Source organism: Leucoraja erinacea, chromosome 6 (genome assembly GCF_028641065.1).
Source record: "Leucoraja erinacea ecotype New England chromosome 6, Leri_hhj_1, whole genome shotgun sequence".
NCBI lineage: Eukaryota > Metazoa > Chordata > Chondrichthyes > Rajiformes > Rajidae > Leucoraja > Leucoraja erinaceus.
This window is the reverse complement of record NC_073382.1, coordinates 23,437,055-23,454,164: the sequence shown is the minus strand read 5'-3', so window position 1 is coordinate 23,454,164 and position 17,110 is coordinate 23,437,055. Positions and strand designations below refer to the sequence as shown.

Sequence of the window (17,110 nt, the reverse complement as noted above, 5' to 3'; positions counted from 1 at the left end):
ACTTTAAAAAAAAGAATGTGCAGGCTTTAAACAAGAAACATTGAGAAATATATTTTGGCAAATAATAAAATGTCCTAATTTTGTCCAACTGACAGCTGATAATTATCACATTCCTTAGCTTGCATCTGAGTGAAATTTATTTAAAAATGCATTGATAGTTTATCATTATTTAAATGGTAAATGCAGCTTCAGAGGCGTTTTGATTTTGCATGTTAAAACCAACCTGAGAACCATGGCCGATTTTGAACTTTTAATGAGTGATTTTTCACTTTTAAAAATTCTCATCTAACAAATGAATAAAGATAAAAAAGTATATAATGCCTTACTTTTGATGAAATTCAGCGGGAAAACGCGATATTTCCCGCTATTTTGGACCTTTAAATATCTTCGGCAATTGTCGGCTCCTGACTTCCGGTGGATAGGCACCTTCAGTTCCCTCTTGAATTTACCTCACTTGCAATATTTTTTTTTCCCTGTAAATCTAGGTAGCTGTGCCTCACAGTCACCCCGACTGGCACAGAAAATTGCAGCTCTCAACCTCGCCGTTTTCTATGTTTTTAACGGGTGGGAAAATGCGACTTTTCCCATCCACTAACATGTACAGGGACCCGTATGTGTCCTCCACCGGAGAATTTTGGTCACGTGGGTGCGGATCCACGCTCCAGTGACCTTTAGTGAAATCACCCTATAATACATAAACCATATAGTAGCAACACAATAATATATATATTATATGTATGTATGTATGTATGTATGGATTAACTTCACAACCAATTATAACATATAACATATAACCATATAACAATTACAGCACGGAAACAGGCCATCTCGGCCCTACAAGTCCGTGCCGCCACAACTTTTTTTCCCTTAGTCCCACCTGCCTGCACTCATACCATAACCCTCCATTCCCTTCTCATCCATATGCCTATCCAATTTATTTTTAAATGATACCAACGAACCTGCCTCCACCACTTCCACTGGAAGCTCATTCCACACCGCCACCACTCTCTGAGTAAAGAAGTTCCCCCTCATGTTACCCCTAAACTTCTGTCCCTTAATTCTGAAGTCATGTCCTCTTGTTTAAATTATATACGACTATATGTATTGATTTTAGTTTTGCAAAATCAAATCTTTGCCAAAAACCCGAACCTGATGCGGAAAGTGAAATCGTGCTAGCTATGCATAGAAAATATGATATTTGCTGCCCAAACAAAATGTTCAAGGACTGACTTGCTCCACATCTGTAAGCACACAGGACAGTGCAAGATGTGAACTGATCCTTTTTTCAATGCCAGTGGAATTATTTAATGGTTAGGTAAATTGATTTAGACTGAGAAATTATGAAACTGTTTTATTTTGGCTAGAGTTGGTTGCCTTTGATGTTTATGCTCAGGTGTGGTGTGGCAAAGAAAGGCTGCAATCATGTTAAAATAACTGCAGGTGCTGTTCCTTGCAGAATGATACAATCCATTTTAATTTAATTTTGGGAAACAGGAGGAGACTAAAGTGGCAATTAGAATCAGTTTAAATGTGGCTTTAGTGGATTATTAAAAAAACTGGCGGGCTAAAAATACTAGTTTGATTCTTTAATCTGTCTGTAAACAGTCAAAACATTTCTCAGATCCAAAATATAAACAGATGATGCCGTAATGAGGCATTTAACCTAAAGTGTTAACTCAGTAGCCTGCTGTCTCACCAGTTGAGTGTTTTCAGCATTTTGGGGATTTATTTCAGATTTTCATGCCTCTGTATTTTATCTTCATTTCCTAGATCCGCTCGCCTTTGCCAATTTAAATGAATGGTCATAGGTCATAAGTGATAGAAATAGAATTAGGCCATTCGGCCCATCAAGTCTATTCCGCCATTGGCTGATCTATCTCTCCCTCCTAACCCCATTCTCCTTCCTTTTCCCCATAACCTCTGACACCTGCACTAATCAAGAATCTATCTATCTCTGCCTTAAAAATAGCCACTGATTTGGCCTCCACAACCTTCTGTAGCAAATTCCACAGATTCACCCTCCTATGACTAAATACATTTCTCCTAATCTACTTCCTAAAAGAAAGTCCTTAAATTCTGAGGCTGTAACCTCTAGTCCTAGACTCCCCCACCAGTGGAAAAATCATCTCCACATCTACTCTATCCAAGCCTTTCACTATTCTGTATGTTTCAATGAGGTGCCCCCTCATTTTTCTGAACTCCAGCGAGCACAGGCCCAGTGCTGTCAAATGCTCATCATAAGTTAACCTACTAATTCGTGGGATAATTTTAGTAAACCTCCTCTGGACCCATTCCAGAGCCAGCACATCCTTCCTCAGATATGGTGCCAAAAATTGCTCACAATATTCCAAATGCGGCCTTACCTGCACCTTACATTTTTTTTATACAACCCTTCTTGAAATAAATACTAGCAATGTAACCAAGAATGGTTGAATTTCTGTAGGGAGTGACAGAGTCAGTGAAATTCTCAGCAAAGAAGTAGGTCATTCAAACTATCATTCATGGTAGGCAGAAGAACTTGAGAGCCAGCTTTTGGTTTGTAACTTTATTGTTTGCCTCAAGTGCATTCACAAATAATTGTTTAATAGGATTCTCCCTGTGCCATGTTCCAGCAGTCATTACCTCCTGGCTCAAGAACAGCTTCTTCTTCCCATCAACTATCAGGTTCTTGAACCATCCTGCATTGAACTGCCACGGACTATGTACTACTATAGTTGTGATGATATCATGGTCTGTTTTACTTAGAATAACTGATAATTTAATGGTTTTTTTTATTGTTGGTGTGCTTGTATAGCTGTAGTAAGTAAGGATCTCATTGTTCTGGTACATATGACAAATAACTCTTGACTCTTAACTCTTGAACCCTATTCCTCTTAATAACATTGTTACTCCTCAACTTCCCTCTGAACTTTCAATCCATTGTTTTCAACCTGTATCACCAGATTTTTGGCCTCTTTCTAGGCTATGAGGTCCCTCCAAACCATCACCTCACCATAATCCTACACAGAGACAAAATGTTATAACCCATGAACTAAATCACCCTTCAATTTCTGCTCTTCAATTTGAATGCAATCTTTGTCTGTTCAGTATTTCATCATAGCTAAAATCCATCTTTGAGAATAGCTTGTGTAGGAAGGAATGGCAGATGCTGGTCTAAAGAAGGGTCTCGACCTGAAACATTACCGATTCCTTTTCTCCAGAGATTCTGTGTGACCCACTGAGTTACTCCAGCTTTGTGTCTATCTTTAGAGAATGGCTTGATCAGTTTAATAAGTGTTAGGCTGCCAAGGAGATAGCGCAGCAATGTTAATTCAGAAAATGGCAGCATTGAACTGTTGAATTAACTGATCAGATCCCCTGAGCATTTGGGTATGAATTAGGTTTCAAAGAGGTTGACCTTACAAGCATTCTGTCGACAAATAACGTTGTTTTGGTTTTCTAATAATCCAGTAACATCAAGTGTTGGAGTCCACCCTCGTGTAAGGGAAGATTATTATAATTATTGGTGCTTAATCAGCCAAATACCTGAACATTGATGAAGATTTGCACTTGTGCCATGTCATGGTCCTGACCATCTTCATTTATTTCTTCGCTGACCTTTCTTCATCATAAAGTCAGTTGTGGCAATCCTTGTTGTTGATTGCACAATGTTCAATTTAATTTACAACTTCTCAGCGAAAGAGGTAGTCTATGCCTGCACGCAGCTAAACCTAGACAATATTCAGGCATGGACTGATAAGTGTAAAATAATACTTGTGCCTCAGATGTGCCAGAATATTTAGGTCAGAGAGTCATATAGCATAGAAACAGGCCCTTTGGCCCAACTTGCCCATGCCAGCCAAGATGCCCCACCTATACCTACACTAGTCCCATCTACCATGTTTGGTCCATATCATGTACACTGTGGATGGCTCGATTGTAATCATGTATCGTATTTCCACTGACTGGTTAGCACGCAACAAAAGCTTTTCACTGTACCTTGGTACGTGACAATACACTAAACTAAACTGAACGAAATGACCATCGCCAAACAAGAGGAACACTAACTATCTAACTGTGCTATTCAGTGCTGTTACCATTAATGTGCCAAACACTATCAATATCCTGTGAGTTACTATTGTCCAGAGATTTAATTGGGCTGGACACATAATTAGTGTGGCTTCAACAGCAGGTCAGAGGCTGGGTATCCTGTAGTAAATGACTCACCTGTAATCACCCCAATACCTTTCCAGTATCTGCAGGGCACAAGGAAGGAGTGTGACCTAATGCCTCTACTTGCCTGGATATGCACAGTGCTAAAAACAACAAAGGACAAAGGAGCCTGTTTGATTGACATTTCACTTACCATACTAATCACCCATTCCGGAAGTAAGATAATCAGACTTAAGTCCAAAATGATTGTCCATTGAATTAGAGCCAAGTTATAAATTCACTGTTTTTATGCAAGAATTAGATTAGATTAGATTAGATTTGTTTATTGTCATTCAGACCTTTCGGTCTGAACGAAATTTCATTTCCCTGCAGTCATACATATAATAAAAAATGACAAAAACACACAATCAACACAAATTTAACATCCACCACAGTGAGTTCACCAAACACCTCCTCACTGTGGTGGAAGGCAAAATCTTAAAGTCTCTGTCTCTTCCCTCTTTGTTCTCTCTCTGCGCCGAGGCGATCCAGGCTCCAGATGTTGTGACCCCACCGGGTGATGGTAAATGGTAAATCCTGCAGCTCAACCATGCTCCGCGAACGGGCCGGTTCAAACTCGGCGGGTGGTGGTCGCTGCCGCAGCCACAGTTCCGGGGCCGAGTCAGGTCCCCGTTGCCACTGCTGCTGCCGCCGCCGCTGCCGCCACAGCCACAGCTCTGAGGCCGAGTCGGGTCTCCGCTGCTGCTGCCTCCGCCACAGCTTCGGGGCCGAGTCGGGTTTCCGCTACCGCTGCTGCTGCTGCTGCCGCCGCTACAGCTCCGGGGCTGAGTCGGGTCTCCGCTGCTGCTGCCGCCGCCACAGCTCCGAGGCCGCCAGCTCCGCCATTAGGCCTCGACAGAAAAAAAGTCGCATCCCCCGAAGGAAGAGACCAAACATGTTTCTCCCACCCGACCCACACACATACCCAACTTAATAAAACAAAATTAACTAAAACATGACAAAGGAACAGAAAGAAAGAAAAAAAACAGACGGACTGCAGGTGGGCCGCAGCTGTTAAGTCAGCGCCGCCATCTTGAAAATTATCAAGTAGTCATATATAGAAGTAGATATATTGGCTGTAGGTGGAATCGTCAAATATTCTGCATATAGTTTAGTGTCGCGTGTAAAGCTGACTGTTGCATGCTAACCAGCCAGCGGAAGGACAATACATGATTACAATCGAACTATCCACAGTGTACAGATATATGATAAAGAAAACAATATGAATTACGCTTAGTGCAAGATAAAGCCAGTAAAGTCCGATCAAAGATAGTTTGAGGGTCTCTGATGAGGTAGAGAGTAGCTCAGAACTGCTCTTTAGTTGTGGTAGAATGCGTTTTCACACCTATACCTTTTGCCCGATGGGAAAAAGGCGAAGAGGGAGTGGCCAGGGTGTAATTCATCCTTGAGTTTGCTGGTGGCCTTGCCGAAGCAACACGAGGTATAAATGGAGTCAGTGGAAGGGAGGTTTGATTTTGTGATGTTCTGAGCTGCATAGATGTGGTCGTAGGTGGACGTCCTAATGGGTCACCGGTTGTCGATAGCTTGCCGTAGCTTGACGTTGACTAGGTGGTAGGTTGTTTAAAAAAAAAAAGAGCAATAAGAATTATCAATAACATTGGATATCTTGAACATGCCAATTTATTACTCTTAAAGTCACATACACTGAAATTAACCGATCTGGTTAATTTAAGACTGCGCAAATCATGTACAAAGCAAGAAATAATTTACTTCCAAGAAATATACAAAAACTGTTTATGGAAAGACAGGGTGGGTATAATTTGAGAGGGGAACATAATTAAAAAAAACTCAATGTCAGAACAACTCTTAAAAGTATGTGCATAGCAATCTGGGGGTGTGAATTAGTGGAATGGTCTGGAACAGGAGATAAAACTTAGCACAAACATAATTCAGTTTAAAAAGATGTACAAAAACACTTTTTTAAAAGGATATTGGGATGAGGATAGGTGATTGTGAGGGATATTTGTTATGCTGATTGTATTAGGAAGGGTGATTATAGGGTGATGGTTGTATATATGACTAAGATACTGTATAGCATATGAGGGGTTTTTCTTTTCTTTTTTCTTTTTTCCTCTCTTTTTTGTATTGCTTTGTAAATATTTGATTAGTGTATAAATGTAAATAATTTGGTGTACATATAGCTGCTGGTGTACATGTAGCTGCTAAATTTGTATAAGATAATTATAAGCAGTTGAATAAGGGGTGGGAATTAATAAGCTTTGGCTTCTTCCTGCTCCTTTTCGGACACATACGATTTCATTTATTTATAGATATTGTTTATGACACTTTATAAATATTCTTGTTTTGTTTTTTGTATGCTGTTTCACACTTGCTTTTTATTATTTTATTCTGTTCGAAATAAAGAATTAAATAAACATAGTTGTAGGGGGTCCAGTCGCCGTTTTTTCGGCGACCTGCTACAACTATGACAGTCGCCGAAAAAATTGCCTGTGGGATAGGCCCATAAGACAACTTACCGTGTTTGAAGTGGTGCAAAGCAATGGTCTGTTCTTTTGGCAACTGAGCAGTTTGCCAGCTTTGGAACACCCAGGGATGTGCAGGTCATACTTGGACACAGGTCTTCAGCACTATTATGCTAAATCTATTGCCCTTGATAACTGGCCTTTCTAAAAAAGAAGACAGAATATATTTACTTTAGACTCTTACTAAGACAGGAATGCAATTAATTGAGTTGAAAAGTAATTGATTGTTTCACACAAGTAAAAACTATTCCAATAAGTTATCCGCACTACCATAAATTTCAATGTACCTCATAATTCAGTAAGTCAATTGGCCAGAACTGTTCACAAATGGGTTTCTTAGCAGGCAAATGATGGATTCCAACAGCTTACCTTCATCTCAAGTACCAGAATGGCAATAAAACTATTTGCAAATATTTGGAGAATTAAATCCTGAATAAAGATGACCAGAGGAAAGTGTAAGGTGCTATTGTGTTTTACTGATTCATGTATTTTTCCATTCCTGTGATTTATAATGGTATAATTGATTGCACTATTGGTCATGCAAGTCATTTAAACTATAGCCTGAGATAGAGTAACTAGATAGCCACTGATTTAGAAGAACCTAACCAATAATTTACACAAGGAGTTATGTGGAAACGGAGACCTTGCAAGTGTCTGGCTAAGATATTACACAAACAAATCAGCTCTTGATGCAACTGATTTCAAAGGATGATGTTAATAGTTCTCCTGACTCACAAGACAAGCCCTAATTTGCTCCATTTCAGATGGAATGTTGAATATGGTTCGAAAGAGAAAATCAGAATAAATTATTGGCACATAAAAACAGAAGATATTAATCAAAAAAGACAAACTGCATGTCACGCTGGAAACAGATACAGGAGCATACACATACAGGCCTGTTTCAGCAGATCCATCTCAGTACAAGCAATTATATTGCATGTTAATAAAGCTGCCTCTCGCTCAATGTGGCACTAAACAACATTTCAGATTTCAGTAACTGTGATACTCATCTGTTGACTGCCAAAGAGAATACCACCTTTACAGTTTACTAAAACAAAAGAACCATTTACTAGTTCATGTCTCAGGCTATTCAGGAAGCACCTAACCAAACTAAATTAAGTTATCATTCCCAACGATAAAGCGATAAATCTCCAATTTGGAGCATTCATAGAAACATAGAATCATAGAAACATAGAAACATAGAAAATATGTGCAGGAGTAGAGGCCATTCGACCCTTTGAGCCTGCACCGCCATTCAATACGATCATGGCTGATCATCCAACTCAGTATCCTGTACCTGCCTTCTCTCCATAACCCCTGATCCCTTTAGCCACAAGGGTCACATCTAACCCCCTCTTAAATATAGCCAATGAACTGGCCTCAACTACCTTCAGTGGCAGATAATTCCAGAGATTCACCACTCTCTGTGTGAAAAATGTTTCACTCATCTCGGTCCTAAAAGACTTCCCCCTTATCCTTAAACTGGGACCCCTTGTTCTGGACTTCCCCAACATCGGGAACAATCTTCCTGCATCTAGCCTGTCCAACCGCTTAAGAATTTTGTAAGTTTCTTTAAGATCCCCCCTTAATCTTCTAAATTCTAGCGAGTACAAGCCGCGTCTATCCAGTCTTTCTTCTTCATATGAAAGTCCTGCCATCCCAGGAATCAGTCTGGTGAACCTTCTCTGTACTCCCTCTATGGCAAGAATGTCTTTCCTCAGATTAGGAGACCAAAACTGTACACAATACTCCAAATGTGGTCTCACCAAGGCCCTGTACAACTGCAGTAGAACCTCCCTGCTCCTATACTCAAATCATTTTGCTATGAATGCTAACATACCATTCGCTTTCTTCACTGCCTGCTGCACCTGCATGCCCACTTTCAATGACTGGTGTACCATGACACCCAGGTCTCGTTGCATCTCCCCTTTTCCTAATTGGCCACCACTCAGATAATAGTCTACTTTCCTGTTCTTGCCACAAAAGTGGATAAGCTCACATTTATCCACATTATACTGCATCTGTCATGCATTTGCCCACTCACCCAACCTATCCAAGTCATCTTGCAGCCTCCTAGCATCCACCTCACAGCTAACACTGCCCCCCAGCTTCGTGTCATCCGTAAACTTGGAGATGTTGCATTCAATTCCCTCGTCCAAATCATTAATATATATTGTAAATAGCTGGGGTCCCAACATTGAACCTTGCGGTACCCCACTAGTCACTGCCTGCCATTCTGAAAAGGACCTGTTTATTCCTACTCTTTGCTTCCTGTCTGCCAGCCAGTTCTCTATCCATATCAATACTGAACCCCCTATACAGTGTGCTTTAAGTTTGCATACTAATCTCTTATGTGGGACCTTGTCGAAAGCCTTCTGAAAGTCCAGATATAACACATTCAACTTATCCACTCTACTAGTTACATCATCGAAAAATTCTATAAGATTCATCAGACATAATTTACCTTTCATAAATCTATGCTGACTTTGTCCAATGATTTCACCACTTTCCAAATGTGCTGCTATCCCATCTTTAATAACTAACTCTAGCATTTTCCCCATTACCGATGTTAGACTAACTGGTCTATAATTCCCCGTTTTCTCTCTCCCTCCCTTTTTAAAAAATGGGGTTACCCTCCAATCCTCAGGAACTACTCCAGAATTTAAAGAGTTTTGAAAAATGATCACTAATGCATCCACTATATGTGGGCTACTTCCTGCAGTATTCTGGGATGCAGCCTATCTGGCCCTGGAGATTTATCGGCCTTTAATCCATTCAATTTACCTAACACCACTTCCCGGCTAACCTGGATTTCACTCAGTTCCTCCATCTCATTTGACCCTCGGCAGATTATTTATGTCTTCCTTAGTGAAGACAAAACCAAAGTAGTTATTCAATTGGTCTGCTATGTCCTTCTTCCTCATGTTCAATTCACCTGTTTCTGACTGCAAGGGACCTACATTTGTTTTAACTAATCTTTTTCTCTTCACATATCTATGAACACTTTTGCAGTCAGTTTTTATGTTCCCTGCCATTTTTCTTTCATAATCTATTTTCCCTTTCCTAATGAAGCCCTTTGTCCTCCTCTGCTGGACTCTGAATTTCCATGGTCCCATCTGCCTGCGTTTGGCTCATATCCCTCTTACCTATCCTATTTAATGTTCCTCACGCATTGCGATAGCACCTGCCTCAAGTACTTCCCCCAGCAGTTTGTTCCATGCACCCACCATCCTTTGTGTGAAAAAGTTACTCCTCATGTTCCTGTTAAATCTTTTCCCCCTTACCTTAAACCTTTGTCCTCGGGTTCTCGATTCCCCTACTCTGGGTAAAAGATTATGCGTTTAGCTGATCTATTCCTCTCATGATTTTATACACCTCTATAAGATCAACCCTCATCCTCTTGTGCTCCAAGGAATAGAACCCGAGCCAGCTTAACCTCTCCCTATGGCTCAGGCCCTCAAGTCCTGGCAATATCTTCATGAAAATCTTCTCTGCACCCTTTCCAGCTTGACAACATCTTTCCAATAACATGGTGCCTAGAACTGAACACAATACTCTGTAAGCCCCATTCTGTAAGGGGGTTGGTGTACACGCACTTAACATCCATCATCAATGTGCAAGGCAGCGGAATCATTACACCAATTAGTGTGTGACACTGATTTTATGCTACTGATGGCATCTCCAGACTTCACCTCAGCCCGACTTTCCAATTTTGCTCGGTTACATTCAATGTTCAACAACATGATAGAACACCTACCATGCTAATCTAAAGTGATCATTGAATACTTTCAAGTTAGGGTGCTGGTTTGTCAACGATGGATGTCATTGGAGTTCTCTGAATTTTGTGTTCATTTTATAGTTAGTTTGAGCTTCAATAAGGTTACATTACGAATGTGAGCAGATAAGTAACTGTTGCTAAAGCACTATTTTGATAGCTTGTGGCCAAACAACTGCATCCAGATGGAGGGAGAGTAAAGCTTTCTTTTGGTTTTGTTTGTACACTTTGTTGTGGTGGTGCAGCTATATTGGTTAAATAGATGGCAGTGTGTGAAAGCAATAATAGTTTCCTGAAGTATAAACTTTTTATCACAGGGAGTAGTGGGGCTATGGAATGAGCAGCTAGAGGAGGTACTATAACAAAATTACACACAAGACCACAAAAAATTGCAGATCGCAGAAATACGCAGCCACATAATCAAGGACAACTCTTCCCTTTCTTACTGGACAGAAGGTACTAAAGTTTAAAACCACTTCATAATTGATTCAGGAACAGCTTCTTCCCCACTGTTATCAGACTACAGGCCGATCTCTCTCATAAGCTAAGTGCCCCGATCTCCCAACCTACCTCATTGTGGCCCATGCACTTTTTGATGTGAACTTTTTCTGTAGCTGCAAGTGTAAAGCAGTAACATTATATATCGCACTCTGGTTATTTTTATTTTTGCATTATCCGTTGTACTTCAATTTTTTTCCCCCCATTCATGGCAGAGCACATAACAATAATAAACTAATGGTAACTAATAATAACTGAGCTTTGTGTAACCACCACAGTGGCAGCTGAACTTTTAAAAAAAGAACTCATAAACACACTCGTAAAAATACAATCTCAAGGTATGGCATCACTGAACAAACATGTCATCCTTGGAGGCAAATCTGTCAATGCAAAAGGAAAGTTAGAATAGTCTGACCCATGGATGTTTGGAAAGAACTACAGATGCTGGAAAAATCGAAGGTGGACAAAAATGCTGGAGAAACTGAGCGGGTGAGGCAGCATCTATTGAGCGAAGGAATAGGTGATGTTTCGGGTTGAGACCCTTCTTCAGACTGATGTGGGGGGGGGGGGAAGAACGGAAGAGGCGCAGACAGTAGGCTGCGTGAGAGCTGGGAAGGGGAGGGGAAGGAGGGGGAAAGCAAGGACTCCCTGAAATTAGAGGTCAATGTTCATACTGATGGGGTGTAAACTACCCAAGCAAAATATGAGGTGCTGCTCCTCCAATTTACGGTGGGACTCACTCTGGCCATGGAGGAGGCCCAGGACAGAAATGTCAGATTCGGAATGGGAGGGGGAGTTGAAGTGCTGAGCCATGCGAGATCAGGTTGGTTAATGCGATCTGTGCGGAGGTGTTGGGCGAAGTGATCGCCAAGCCTGCGCTTGGTCTCACCGATGTAGAGCAGTTGACACTTAGATCAGCGGATGCAATAGGTGAGGTTGGAGGAGGTGCAGGTGAATCTCTGCCTCACCTGGAAAGACTGATTGGGTCCTTGGATGTAGTTGAGGGGGCAAGTAAAGCAACAAGTGACTCCCTCTACAAAAAAGGCCAGAGCAGACTCTTTTTCCTCAGAAGGCTCAAATCCTTCAATGTGTGTGGTGATATGCTGCACATGTTTTACAACACTGTGGTTGCAAGTGTTATTTTCTACGCGGTTGTCTGCTGGGGCAACAGCATTAGTGCAAAAAATAACAACAACGAAGCTGGTCAAACTGGTTAAACGAGCTAGCTCAGTGCTGGAGGGGAGAGTAGACTCTGGGATGAATGTGCTTGAGAGGCGTATGAGGCACAAGGTGCAGGTCATCCTGAAAAACCCCGGGCATCCCCTCCATGTAATTCTGGAGAGTCAAAAGAGCACTCGGAACAACAACCGGCTCCTCTCCCTGCCCTGTAGAACGGAGCGATTCAGGAGATCCTTCACGCCTGCAGCCATTAGATTTTATAATTCGGACCGCTAGGCTGAAGGGGGATGCATTCTTGCAATTTTTAATTTTTAATTGTTAATTATTGGTCTTTTTAAGTATTTATTGCTCTCAGGTAGTGTCCACAGTGTATTCTATGTATTTTCTGTCTGCGTTCGTTTTGAATCTGTGGGTTTGTTGGTTGGGGGCTTCTGGACATCTGAATTTCCCTGAGGGGATCAATAAAGTATTTATTATTATTATTATTATTATTATTATTATTATTATTATTATTATTATTATTATTATTATTATTATTATTATTATGTGTAGCATTTCCTGCGGTTGCAATGGAAAGTACCAGGGGAGGGGGTGGTTAAGGTGGGAAGTGACAAATTGACCAAGGAGTTACGGAGGGAGTGGTCTCTGCGGAAAGCCGAAAGGGGACGAGATGGGAAGATGTGGCCGGTAGTGGGATCCCTTTGGAGGTGGCAAAAATGTCGGAGGATTATCTGTTGTATGTGACAGCTGGTGGGGTGGAAGGTGAGGACAAGGGGGACTGTCCTTGTTATGAGTGGGGGATGGGGAGTGAGAGCGGAGCTACGGGATATAGAGGAAACCCTGGTGAGAGCCTCATTCATAGTCGAAGAGGGGAACCCCTGTTCCCTAAAGAATGAAGACATCTCTGATGTCCCGGATTGGAACACCTCATCCTGGGTGCAGATGCGTCATAGACGGAGGAATTAGTAGGGGACAGAGATCTTACAGGAAGCAGGGTGGGACCCGAAACGTCACCTATTCCTTCGCTCCATATCTGCTGCCTCACCCACTGAGTTTCTCCAGCATTTCTGTCTACCATGGATGTTTGGAAATCAATTTGGATTCATCTGATTAATATGATGGCGTTGAGTTAAATAAAAGGAATACAAAACTTCACAAGGAAATTTAGATAAACATAAATTGATGCAAAAAACATAATCACAAAGGGTTCTATTTTGAAGATAGTCAACAGTGAGATGATATAGAAAAGCTGCAGCAACTAACATGAAGTAATATTATTTAGGCATTCTCTTAGAATGGAGGACAAAAATGTTAAAAGAAAATCATCCATAATTATTGCCCAATAACTTGTTCACATTTTATCTCTGACCGTCCTCGCTTACATTTTATCTCTGTTTGCTTTGTTATTACCTTCTCCTAGCGAACAACGATCTATTCTACATTTACCTTTGTCATGGTTTCAAGTCAAGAGTGTTTTATTGTCATATGTCCCAGATAGAACAATGAAATTCTAACTTGCTGCAGCACAACAGAAGATGCAAACTTAGTATGATATGACAAATGAGAGAGTCACACCTTACACTTCCTTATCTCTGTATTTCCCTCTCCCCTGACAGTCTGAAGAAGGGTCTCGATCAAAAACGTCACCCATTCCTTCTATCCAGAGATGCTGCCTGTCCCGCTGAGATATTCCTGCATTTTGTGTCTATCTTCCGTCTAATATGACAATGCTGTTTACAAATGTCAGTGGCTCAAGAATATTATGGATTTACGAAGGGGAAATCATGCTTGACTAATCTTCTGCAAATTTTGAAGATGTAACTAGGAAAATGGACAAGGGAGAGCCAGTGGATGCAGTGTACCTGGACTTTCAGAAAGCATTTGATAAAGTCCCACATAGGAGATTAGTGGACAAAATTAGGGCACATGGTAATGGGGGTAGAGTGCTGACATGGATAGAAAATTGGTTGGCAGACAGGAAACAAAGAGTAGGGATTAACGAGACCCTTTCAGAATGGCATGCTATGACTAGTGGGGTACCACAAGGCTCGGTGCTGGGACTGCAGTTATTTACAATATACATCAATGATTTGGATGAAGGGATTCAAAGTAACCTTAGCAAATTTGCAGATGACACAGCTGGGTGGCAGTGTGAACTGTGAGGAGGATGCTATGAAAATGCAGGGTGACTTGGACAGGCTGGGGGAGTGGGCAGATGCATGGCAGATGAAGTTTAATGCGGATAAATGTGAGGTTATCCACTGGTAGCAAAAGCAGGAAGGCAGATTACTATCTAAATGGCGTCAAGTTGGGAAAATACAAAGTACAACGGGATCTGGGGATCCTTGTTCATCAGCCGATGAAAATAAGCAGGTACAGCAGGCAGTGAAGAAAGTGAATGGCATGTTGGCCTTTATAACAAGAGGAGTCGGATATAGGAGCAAAGACGTTCTTCTGCAGTTGTACAGAGCACTAGTGAGACCACACCTGGAGTATTGTGTGCAGTTTTGGTCCCCTAATTTGAGGAAGGACATTCTTGCTATTGAGGGAGTGCAGCGTAGGTTTACAAGGTTAATTCCTAGGATGGCGGGACTGTCATATGCCGAGAGAATGGAGCGGCTGGGCTTGTACACTCTGGTGTTTAGAAGGATGAGAGGATATCTTATTGAAACATATAAGATTGTTAAGGGTTTGGACACGCTAGAGACAGGAAACATGTTCCTGATGTTGGGGGAGTCCAGAACCAGGGGCCACAGTTTAAGAATAAGGAGTAACCCATTTAGAATGGAGACGAGGAAACACTTTTTCTCACAGCGAGTTGAGAGTCTGTGGAATTCTCTGCCTCAGAGGGTGGTGGAGGCAGGTTCTCTGGATGCTTTCAAGAGAGAGCTAGATAGGGCTCTTAAAAATAGTGCTATCTAGGGGTAATGGGGAGAAGGCAGGAAAGGGGTACTGATTGGGTATGATCAGCCAAGCACATTAAATGGCGGTTCTGACTTGAAGGGCCGAATGGCCTACTCCTGCACCTATTGTCTATTGTCTATTAGAACAGTTAAATAATAATACTTTGTTTATTGTGGCTTAGTCACTAGCACTTTTGTGTTTGAATCAGAAAGTTGTCAGTTTAGGTCACATTCCAACGATCACTTTACAAAATCCTCATCGGCATAACAGTGTATCACTGAAATGAAGACAGGGGAATTAAAGGGCAGGGGAAAGGGAGGGCAGGTTGGCAGGTGAGGGGAGGAGTAGATGAGGAGATGAGAGAGGATAGGAACAGCTGGGAAATGGAGGGAAGAGAAGGAATGGGAGCAACGGAAGGGGATTGAGGGTACAGGAGGGGAGGAAAGAAGGAGACAATAGTAATGGGAAGGGGGAAGAAAATTAAGTACATTTCAAGTGCACTAAACATTATAACATAGGAGATACACTAGCCAATTTGCCTGCAGCCTTATAATAAAACCATTCCTATCAATAAACTTTTAAAGGTTATTTTAGGTCATATCTCAAAACAGATTGCATAGATGGCAATGTGTGAAAGCAGTAATAGAAACCTGTAGGGTAAACATTTTCACACAGAGAATAGAGGGTATATAGAATGAGCAGCCAGAATTGAAACAGGTACTATAACAACATTTCACACAACAAGACCACAAGAAATTGCAGAACTATGCAGCCACATAATCAAGGACAACTACAGCACAATCATCCCCTCTCTCATCGCTCAGAAGGTACTCACGTTTAAAACCACACTGCAATAGATTCAGGTGGGGTGCCCTCAGTTAACATCACCTTTTTAAGTTGGCCTCATCCACAGTGCAGCATCCTCTCAGTACTGCCATAAACCACCAACATCAAGTTTTGTACTCTGGTTCCTACAGCGGAAATTTAACCCTTAACATTCTGGCTCAGATGTGTGAGGGTGAAGTTCTCAGCTGGCGTTTCATGAATGTAAAATGTCGTTATTACTATGTTCCATACAGATTTCAGCAATAATCCCGTCTCCCATCCTGCAAGTCCACACAACTGTGCATACTTAGTTTGATTTAGTTTTTTACTTTTGTTTAGTTTAGTTTAGAGGTACAGAGCGGAAACAGGCCCTTTGCCCATCGAGTCTGCACTGACCAGCGATCCCTGCACATTAATATTATCCTAGACTAGGGACAATTTTTATATATACACCAGCCAATTAACCTACAAACCTGTATGTCTTTGGAATGCGTGAGGAAACCGAAGTTCTCTGAGAAAACCCACGCGGTTACAGGGAGAACATACAAACTCTGTACAGACATGCACCCGTAGCCAGGATCGAACCCGGGTCTCTGGTACCATAAACACTGTAAGGCAGCAACTCTACCACAACTCCACCATGCGGCCCAGGCTGGATTCGGTTCAAGATTTATGAGTGAGTCACATCCACAAATGTGGGTATTGTACAACTGGTTTGGGTTGGAAAGTCCTTTTTTCACTTACTGGTAAAAAAAAAAATCATCAGACAGGCAGGTTCTGACCATTCTCCTTAATCATTGCTATTCTGAGCAATCAGAGAGAAGAACAATATGCTGCTGAAAGTGCATAAATAACCTTGTCTCCTTTTACATTAAAGATAAATCATTACTTCTGTTGATTGTGGTAACAGAATGCTGTGAGATTTGTTTATTCTGTGGCAGAGCAGATTGAACCACAGTCCAATTTGAACACACAACTAGGCATCACAAGTATAGTTGATTTTTAAGAGTAACTTCATAACAAACTTCATGACATTTACTTTAGACTTTACTTTGGACATTAGAGATACAGCGTGGAAACAAGCCTTTTGCCCCGCTGAGTCCATGCTGACCAGCGATAACCCCGTACTCTAGCATTATCCTACACAATAGGGACAATTTACAATTTTTACCATTTTGGCGTGTGGGAGGAAACCAGAGGATCTGGAGAAAACCCACATGGTCACAGGGAGAAC

The 17,110-nt window shown here is 41.5% G+C and overlaps 1 long non-coding RNA gene across 4 annotated transcripts; it reads right to left on the bottom strand.

Annotated features, from left to right (window-relative positions):
* Window positions 1-759: 759 nt before the first annotated feature.
* LOC129697959 (uncharacterized) lies at window positions 760-16,735 on the bottom strand. 4 transcript variants are annotated; one of them, XR_008723592.1, is made up of 4 exons: window positions 15,940-16,735; window positions 11,041-11,084; window positions 6,690-6,839; window positions 760-5,756 (listed from the first exon to the last, which is right to left on the bottom strand). It is a non-coding gene; the product is annotated as an uncharacterized LOC129697959 (long non-coding RNA). The 4 variants fall into 4 exon arrangements; XR_008723591.1 differs by having other exon boundaries at window positions 6,690-6,800; XR_008723590.1 differs by lacking the exon at window positions 11,041-11,084.
* Between the last annotated feature and the right edge of the window lie 375 nt (window positions 16,736-17,110).